This window comes from Armigeres subalbatus, unplaced genomic scaffold, assembly GCF_024139115.2.
Source record: "Armigeres subalbatus isolate Guangzhou_Male unplaced genomic scaffold, GZ_Asu_2 Contig141, whole genome shotgun sequence".
NCBI classification, from domain to species: Eukaryota; Metazoa; Arthropoda; class Insecta; order Diptera; family Culicidae; genus Armigeres; species Armigeres subalbatus.
The window spans coordinates 342,516-351,174 of record NW_026942188.1 but is presented as its reverse complement, the minus strand read 5'-3'; the positions used below and the strand labels follow the sequence as shown (position 1 = coordinate 351,174).

The 8,659-nt window shown below is 36.7% G+C and overlaps 1 protein-coding gene across 3 annotated transcripts in view; it reads left to right on the top strand.

Moving 5' to 3' along the window:
* The first annotated feature begins 1,743 nt into the window (after positions 1 to 1,743).
* The window catches only part of LOC134202768 (uncharacterized), a 126,305-nt gene continuing 119,389 nt past the window's right edge, over positions 1,744 to 8,659 (top strand). For all 3 annotated transcript variants that reach the window (XM_062677760.1, XM_062677758.1, XM_062677757.1), the window contains exon 1: positions 1,744 to 2,772. The gene's annotated coding sequence lies outside the window, so the exon portion shown is untranslated. The remainder of the gene's footprint in view (positions 2,773 to 8,659) is intronic.

The following is an 8,659-nucleotide window of genomic DNA, read 5'->3' as shown; positions in this document are numbered from 1 at the left end:
TAAGTGGTGGAATTCAATGGGTTTGTACAAACTCGTCTTATGACAAATGAAATACCAGGCAGTCTGAAATGGGTCACTGGATCTGCATTAGAGCTAACATCTTCGAAGTCTTTGGGTTTCGTAAACCAGTTTGGGTTTATATTGGGCACGCACGCACTGTGATAGTCCCACCAAGTGACTTACCCTGGATTTTCTGTTCCCCATGCCGATATTTACATAAGCCGATGATCATTTCAATAAGCGAGGGTGGATTGTTATAAAGTCTCTCTTTGAATCAAAAGGGCGTAACCGCATTGATTGATTTTTTTAATAGAGTGTTTTCTTTTGTTATAATTCACTATGATTCAAAGTTACAACCGTTGATTCTGGTACAAGATGCAACCATCTTTTATCACCACATTCAATAACATTTCCGTCCAGCTACCAAACAGAGAGTTTTTCAATAATGTACAAGACGACAAGATAATATAACAATTTGAAACTGTGTCATATCTATTTTCTCATTTACAATTGGCGATCAACCTCGACTAAGAATAAGAATACATGAAAATGTTGCAGCCTGAACAACCTTGACCACAACCACCTCCCCCCTTTCCAGGTGTTAAACCAAATTGATGGCATGAAGGATCAGTAATCGACGATGAGGAGGATTGAGTTTTTGATAACATTCATCTTCTAAATGGTCTGTCTCATTTCCCGAATTGAACGCAAATTAAACTTAAAAGTGACAGTTCAATAATTATCGAAAAACCTTGCTCGTAGAGCAGGATTACTTTTGGCAGGTATCGAATCATTTTTGATAGATGTCTTATAGGTCACCCTGGGCAGCATCAGCCATTCTTATAACCGGGTGATTTTTTAATCTTCGAACGATCATTTTTGAGTTTGATTCGCGAAATGAGACAGATCATAAATTGAAATGAGTGGATTAATATAAAGCCCTTAGGTTGAGACGTTAGATAGTTAATTGTATTCTTGATTGTTTGGGCTTGTTGAAGAACTGTTAAAATTCACATCCCAATGAAACAAATTCAAATCAACACCAAATACAAAAAAACACAAACACGATTTTGTTAATTTTGTCACCATCGTACGTACGCACTGCTAAAAAAATATAAAAATATGAAACAATATATTTTTTTTATTTAAATATTTTTGATAGGATCGAAACATCGTCCTTTTTCGTGTGAGGAAATGGTAATCCATCCAGGGACCTTCTTGTAAGTATTCCAAAACAATGCAACAAGAAAGCTCTCCACCATCATTCAACAACGCGCAACAATACCCAACCCCCAAGCGAAACCAAATCAACATCATTATGCCATAGGCGCAATTTGCATAAACAACAATCAAACACTTTGATTCGCAGATTGTTTTCCAATCAGCATTCCACCCGAACCCTTCTCTCATCAGCCGTTTGCGTCTTCCTAAGTGGACCTCTCTCGATCATCTACTCGAACTGAGCGTCCCGCGAGACACATGTTGCAATTTCTCATAAAACTTCCTATCAATTTTTTTCCTACCAAGCTTCACATCCAACCATGCAGTCAGTCAGGTGCACGGAGCAGGTCTCGGCTTCTTCTCATCAGTGTCGAGCTCCGAAGTGACTTTAATGCCGCGAAGCACCACCAAGAGAGGAACCGCACTCGTTTGGTATGCAGGTCCGAATCGAGACCCAAGTGCCCCGATCTCCCGGCGTGCGTTCGGTGGAATGTGGAATCAGTCTTTCGCCAGTGCCGGACGGGGACGGATCGTGATCGTGACACCTCGAACGCGGGTCGAATGTTTTTGTGCGACGGAACGCTTTTCCAAACTCACCTTTCTACTTTCCTGGATAGGCGCCTCGTGAGCGTCTGAATGTGACTCGTTCGAAAGAAGAACCATAAACTAATTGTTACGCTGGATTAGGTTGGATGAAAACGGAATCGAATCGTAAAAGAGGAGACGGTGTTTTTTTGCGTTGTGCAAGGCAATCAAAGTTGATGGGAAAAAAGTGATCAAAACCGAATTGAATCAAACTAATCGAATCGATTGCGGCAAACTTGTGACTGGATTATAACAGGGTAGCAATTGAAAAAAAAAAAAACTAAGATCAGTTCAGAAGCCGTTCGAGAAGAGAGTTTTTTGCGAACTACGATGGAGTGCCTACCAGCTGGGTCAAAACAAAACAGTGAAGTTGTTTTACGGCCTGATGGGCTGCTAAGTATGATTGATTGAGCTTCAAACAGTTTTGCTTCGAAAAACGAAGCGATTGATAATAATTGAACAGGTTGTATTTTCTCACGCCGAAACCATAATTCGGCACTTGGTGCCAAGTGGAATCAATTGAAAAACGGTTTTGAAGTGGATCATCATAACTATTAGTGCTTGATCGGTGAGTGGTGGTTCAATTGTTCGACGATTTATCAGGATTGCGCAATTGTGTAAATCTTCGTGTGAACTGAGCAACTGACCGGAATCGGTCGACCTGCAGTGCAGTCACAAAAGTGTTGCACGGTATTAAAAATGAAATAACCGTCCGAGTAGCAATCGCATTGAAAAAATCAAACAGTGGTGCAATCGGTGCATGTTGTGCAAAGATTTAAACTTGAACACAGTGTTCGAGGCCGTGCTTTGAGCTGTTATGGATGGATATGGTTGTCTCGCCCAATGCCAATGATTTTCAGGCAAGTTGAAGGATTTGATATTCAGTGATGTCAAGGAGTGTGAGCTTTTCGAAAAAGTGTAGGTGCTGATTGCCATCTATCTGCGTAACGGAGGCAGCCGCACGAGGTAAGCCAGAGTAAATGCACCGTTTCTAATTGCGATTTGAATGGAGTTTATTTACGTTGCAAAGAAATTGTTGGAGTCATCGGAATGGATACCAGGAAGGATAAATGCTTCATATCGAAGCAGTTTTCAAGTTATTGAATTTACAAATTCAACATCCTATCGATAATTGTTAGATTTTTCAACAATTCTGTATAAGAACCTGTATAAGAACTGGTCATATGCGAAAATGCTAGATTCTTATACAAATATTTTATGAGACCTCACAATTTTGTAAGCTTTTTTGTATAAGAATCTAATGATTTCGCATATGCCCAGTTCTTATACAATATTTGGTAAGTTCTTAACAGTCGCTGGTTGGTTGAATATTCTATATCAAACTCAAGAGATCCGCCGATGTAAATTCACAAAATTTCCTTTATAAACTAGGTATAATTTCCTGCGATAATTCAAAAGACTTTTTTTGGTGATAAGTAGTTGAAAAGAACTGTCCGTACAAAATCAAGACTATTTCCCGTTGAAGACAATTTCCCGTGAAGAAATAAAAAACCAATAGAAATCCTCCTGGCTTCATCTTCTTCTTTTATGGCTTTACATTCCAACTGGATCTTGGCCTGTTTTTCAACAGCTATTAATTGAAAGTTTTTCTATGCCCGCCAATGATCTAAATATGTATCTTGTGTGGCAAAAGTACAATGGATATACCCCAGGGTGTCGAAAATGTTTCCCAATTTTATGTCTTTTCTCGCAAGGCTAACTGGAGACCCCATCCCAAGACACTAGATGCTTAGTGGACCAGTGAAGAATTTTTTTTCTTGAATGCCATTGAGAATCTCAATTTAAGGCATATCAATGAAAATACCGTTAACTGAATGGTTTTCAACTGAATAAATTCAAAACTGTTCAGACTAAATTTTGAGGATCATTTGCATTTTTTCTAATCCATTTTTCACAATTCTTATTGTTCTGATATATTTGACACATGTATTACACACTTTTTTTTTTTACCGGGATCTCAGCAAAATGTTGAACTTTTACCGAGAATCGCACAGCCGTGCCCCAGCAAACATGTTTTTTGTCGAGATTTCTGTCAAAATTGCTGATAATCAGCAAATAATTTGCCGAAAATCAGCTAACAATTGCTATTTTTGCCGGAATATCAGTTATTTATTTTGCTGGGCACACGGCTGCACTATGGGGCGGCTCCATACAACTAGGTGGCCGAAAATATTTTCATTTCATTTCTGCAATATTTCACACTTATATCGTAGATTATTGTCTAAAAGATGTGAAATACTTGTTTTGCAGGTCGTTATTACTTCTAAGGTCTCCAAACTCCCTGGAATACAGACATTTGATCTCTATGGAATATATCCCTTTTATCTACGAATGTCTCATGTACACAGCAGTCTATAGATGTGTATTTTATTGCAGCGCAGACCTGTAGAGTTCAAACTAGAAAATTGTATACTGTTTTTATGTGAATTGAGTTGTACAGATGTTCTAAGTTGCACAAGGACTCCGTCAAATACAGGCCATTGCATCTACATACGTAACAGGTTGTCTTTGTAGGATTTTTCAGATTGGTTCAGGCTCTTAACCCGTAAAAACAAGTAAAGGGAATACAATATAAAGCTCTATTAAAGCTAAACGAACTCCATGCAATAAAAGCTTCAAGATATATAAGTATACTGCAACAACATTTATTTATTCATTATGTACATTAGACCTCTTCATGTTTTCAAAAAGTATCAAAAATTCAACCGGTCAGCCCAGAACCACAATTTTTATGCTAAAATAAGTCTCCTGTCAAATTTTCATCTAATTCGGATAAAATTTCGAGGTGGCTCAAGTCGATTTAGTGTTTTTGGGCTATTTTCAATTTCGGAAAAAATCTAACAAGAGATATAAACGTCGAAAACTATCGCAACAACCTCTATACTGAAGCTTTGGGTGTGCTCTACAAGTCTTGTGAACATTGCGATTCGTTCCGTTCACGTTTTGTCCATGTTAAAGTGTTTATCAAGCTTTTAAGTGCATAAAAATACCGTTTCCCCCAAAAGTCGTTATTCTACAAAATTCTTGAATTTATGACAAATGATTGCTAATTTATTATATTAATATTCCTCTTTTTTCTCTGGAAATTTGAGTAATATAATTGTCAATGTGCGATTTATCGTTAAATTCTTAAAAATCAGAAGCTAAACATTTGTCATAAATTTGCACGCTGAGATTTCTTTAAACAAGTTGTTCAAACAAAGAAGCTTCGATTTCACTTGTTACTACGATGCACTCAATGTTAAAAGCATGCAGACATATGGTGAAATTAACAAAATTTGGAAGTCGTTTGTTGTAAGCATCAAATATCATATGATTTGATTTATGTTTTGTTCGAACAACTTGTTTGAAGAAATCCTAACGTGCAAATTTATGACAAATGTTCAGCTTCTGATTTTTAAGAATTTAACGATAAATCGCACAGTGACAATTTTATTACTTAAATTTCCAGGGAATAATAATATAATAAATTAGCAATCATTTGTCGTAGATTCAAGATTTTTGTAGAACAACGACTTTTTGGGGAAACAGTATTTTTATGCACTTAAAAGCTTGAAAATAACTTTAACATGGATAAAACGTGAACGAAACGAATCGCAATGTTCACAAGACTTGTAGAGCACACCCAAAGCTTCCGTATAGAGGTTGTTGCGATAGTTTTCGACGTTTATATCTCTTGTTAGATTTTTTCCAAAATTGAAAATAGCGGAAAAACACTAAATCGACTTGAACCACCTCGAAATTTTATCCGAATTAGATGAAAATTTGACAGGAGACTTATTTTAGCATAAAAATTGTGATTCTGGGCTGACCGGTTGAATTTTTGATACTTTTTGAAAACATGAAGAGGTCTAATGTACATGAACATCCTCAACAAAATCATCATTTATTTCTTCAAGATCGATTAAAATATCTGTTATGGTATATTTTTCTGTACTCGAATCTGTTGTATTGCAAGAAGTTTCAGTCACTAAAAAACTTTGAACATCTTCTGGATATTCCAGATTAGATTTATTTTGAAGTCGCTTACCTAAGTTGAGGGAGCTTATCAAAGGATCCGACGAGTTCATAGCACGAATGAAAACGTCATGTAAATTTTCTTCTCTTGAGGCTTTCCTGGCATGATGAGTCCGACTTTTTTTCAAGTGCTTGTGTTGACACTCAGCTGCTTCTTCAGCCAACATTCCAAGTGGTGCTGGTGAATGAATAATTATATCCCCAGCATGGGCAAGGACTTTATGCACCGTAGCAGGAATTTTATACCAATCAAATCTTGCAGGATTTTTTTATGTGTTTGTTCGTACACATATTTACTCATATCACAATCGAGAAAATATTCAAAAGTTTCTTAATCGGACATCATTCCATGAGAATCACTTAGAGTAGTGTACATTCTGGAAGCGTGATCTCGGTTTTTTTAAATATGGCCTATCACTTTCACCATACTCGTATCACTTCTGTTGTAGGCAGTTCTTCTTGCTCCCAGTAGCGCTTTTTCTATGGTATCCTCTCTTGGATCCATTAGCTCGTCATTAATTCTTCTGCGCTTCGTACGCTCACTTAAATCCTCAAAATTTTTGATGGCCTTCCACGAGATGTTGAAGCCACTGGCTCTGGCTCAGCATGATAAAATTCTTCTAATTCAAATTCTGTGTCAAGCCATTCCTCATTATATGAGTCAGTAAGTTTTGGGCCGGGATGCGGCCTGCCATTTTTCAAATTTCAAATGTAGATTTTTTAATTTTGCATGAAGTTGACTCTTTTCTTGTTTATCCACAGCAAAGCTCTGGCAAATATATTCCAAAGCTTTTTCAACGCGATCTACCTGACGTCCCTCGTGAGCTCTAAATACTTCAATGAGTTGCCTATAATTCATGATTCACCAAATAATAAGTACAAACACTTCACACGATTTACCTTCGCAATCACAGCTCACTATGCACTCAGATAGACATTCATAAATGTTCTGTTTATTTATTTCACCTAGGGTAAATGATCCAATAGTGGAGGAACTGAGCGCGTTCCAACACTATTCATTTGCCCAGAATAATAACAAATCTAATTCCACTTACCTTTGATATGTATCCGAAAGCTTTTCGCTTCTATTTCAATGAGAAAATGCTTCCGTTTGAAAAGAAATCGTAATTAAAACCTAAAATCATAACTCCAATTATTGGTACAGTATTCCAACAGTTGCGATGTTTTTTAATCCTTGTTCGTATAGTTTCGAATCCCACTGTTTTCTTACGGGATTCGCAACTATAGGAACACTACCGCAACTATTGGTGCACATACGGAAAAATATTAAGGTATTTTGAGGATATTTACCAATTTAAAAGAGCTAACCAAGATGTTTTGGTTCGGTTCGGGTACTGACTGATTAACTAGTTGATTGACAATGTGGGTTTCTGCGTTTGATTTGTAAATTTTGAGTATACCATACTACCGCAACTATAGGAACACCCACGACTAAGGGAACTTTTACCCTAGGTACATACCAATAATTATCGAAAGATGTCCTTAGGTACAGACATTTTTGCTTCTTGTATTCACATATTGGATTTTAATTAATATCAAAATTTTACTTTTTATGAAATAATTTCAAATGAAGCCTAGAGTATTTTCGTAACCCTCAAGAGTATATTGTTTTTTTTTTTTTCATATTTATTTGCTTGATACTTGATAGATAATGAGTTGCCTCCTCTTGGTGAGCCTACGCCAAATGGAGTATCATATAGCTGCATAAGCTATCGTGTACACGGCCTACCACGAAGCCTACGACACTTTTCGTGTTATCTACTATCTCTATTTTAACTGTTCTTGATGCTCTTTTGTCATACGCATGGGATTTGTATCCAGCCCATCACAGTCTGCCGTGTATTATGAGAATAATTACATTTAATGTTTCAAAATTAATGACTTTTTTTCGAAAAAGTGATCGGAATCGCAGATTTGCAGCCATAAGCAGCTGGAATTTGTTTTAATGCCTTCTGGGAGGTCCAAAGAAAGTCGTAGTGGTAGTCGCTAAGCGAAACTTTGAGAAACTTTTTTTGTATGAAAAAAATTTTTTTTTCTTCGGATCATTTTCGGATGTCTCACTACCTATTTTCCCATAACTAACCCGTTCTTCGCAAGTCCATGAAACAAGCTTTCAGAAACTTTTTAAAGAGTTGGAAAAGAGCTACTGTAGCCGAAAATATTGACAGTTGAATAATGCATTGATTTTTCAAGAACTAAAAAGTGTCTGGCTCTAATGCCTATATCTTGATAACCATATGGCTTAGAGTGCTGATATGCTGGGGCTTAATGCTCCAAAGCATTAGCATTTAGTAGGTCAACTTGAATTACGAATCAGAAAAAGTCGATTTTTTTATTTTCGGCCACCTGATTCCCCATAGTGGGCTGTGCGGATTTTTGCCGAGCTGCAGAAATAAAAACTGAGTGTGTACTGTAACTCACGCATTTAATTTTCGATATTTACATTGATTTTATTCGAAAACTTAAAAGAAAACTTTAAAGATTAGAAGGCAAAAAATTCAAATGTTTGCAACGTATCATTTGCGAATGGATCTCTATTGTATAGCTCATTAAACTAGAATTTTTACAGAAAAAGTTAGTAATTTAACTGATTTTTATTTCGAAATATTAAAAATGGAGGACATTTCATCGCAAAAGAAGATCATCTGGTATTTATTGAAAAAGGAGGACATGTCCTCCTTCAGGATACCAAATGGTCACCCTAGTGTTGGCAGAATCATGCTCGAATATAAATCCTCGAAGCCTCATGTGCAAGCTAACCCGCTTGCGATTCAAGCATTTTGATTAGCTAATG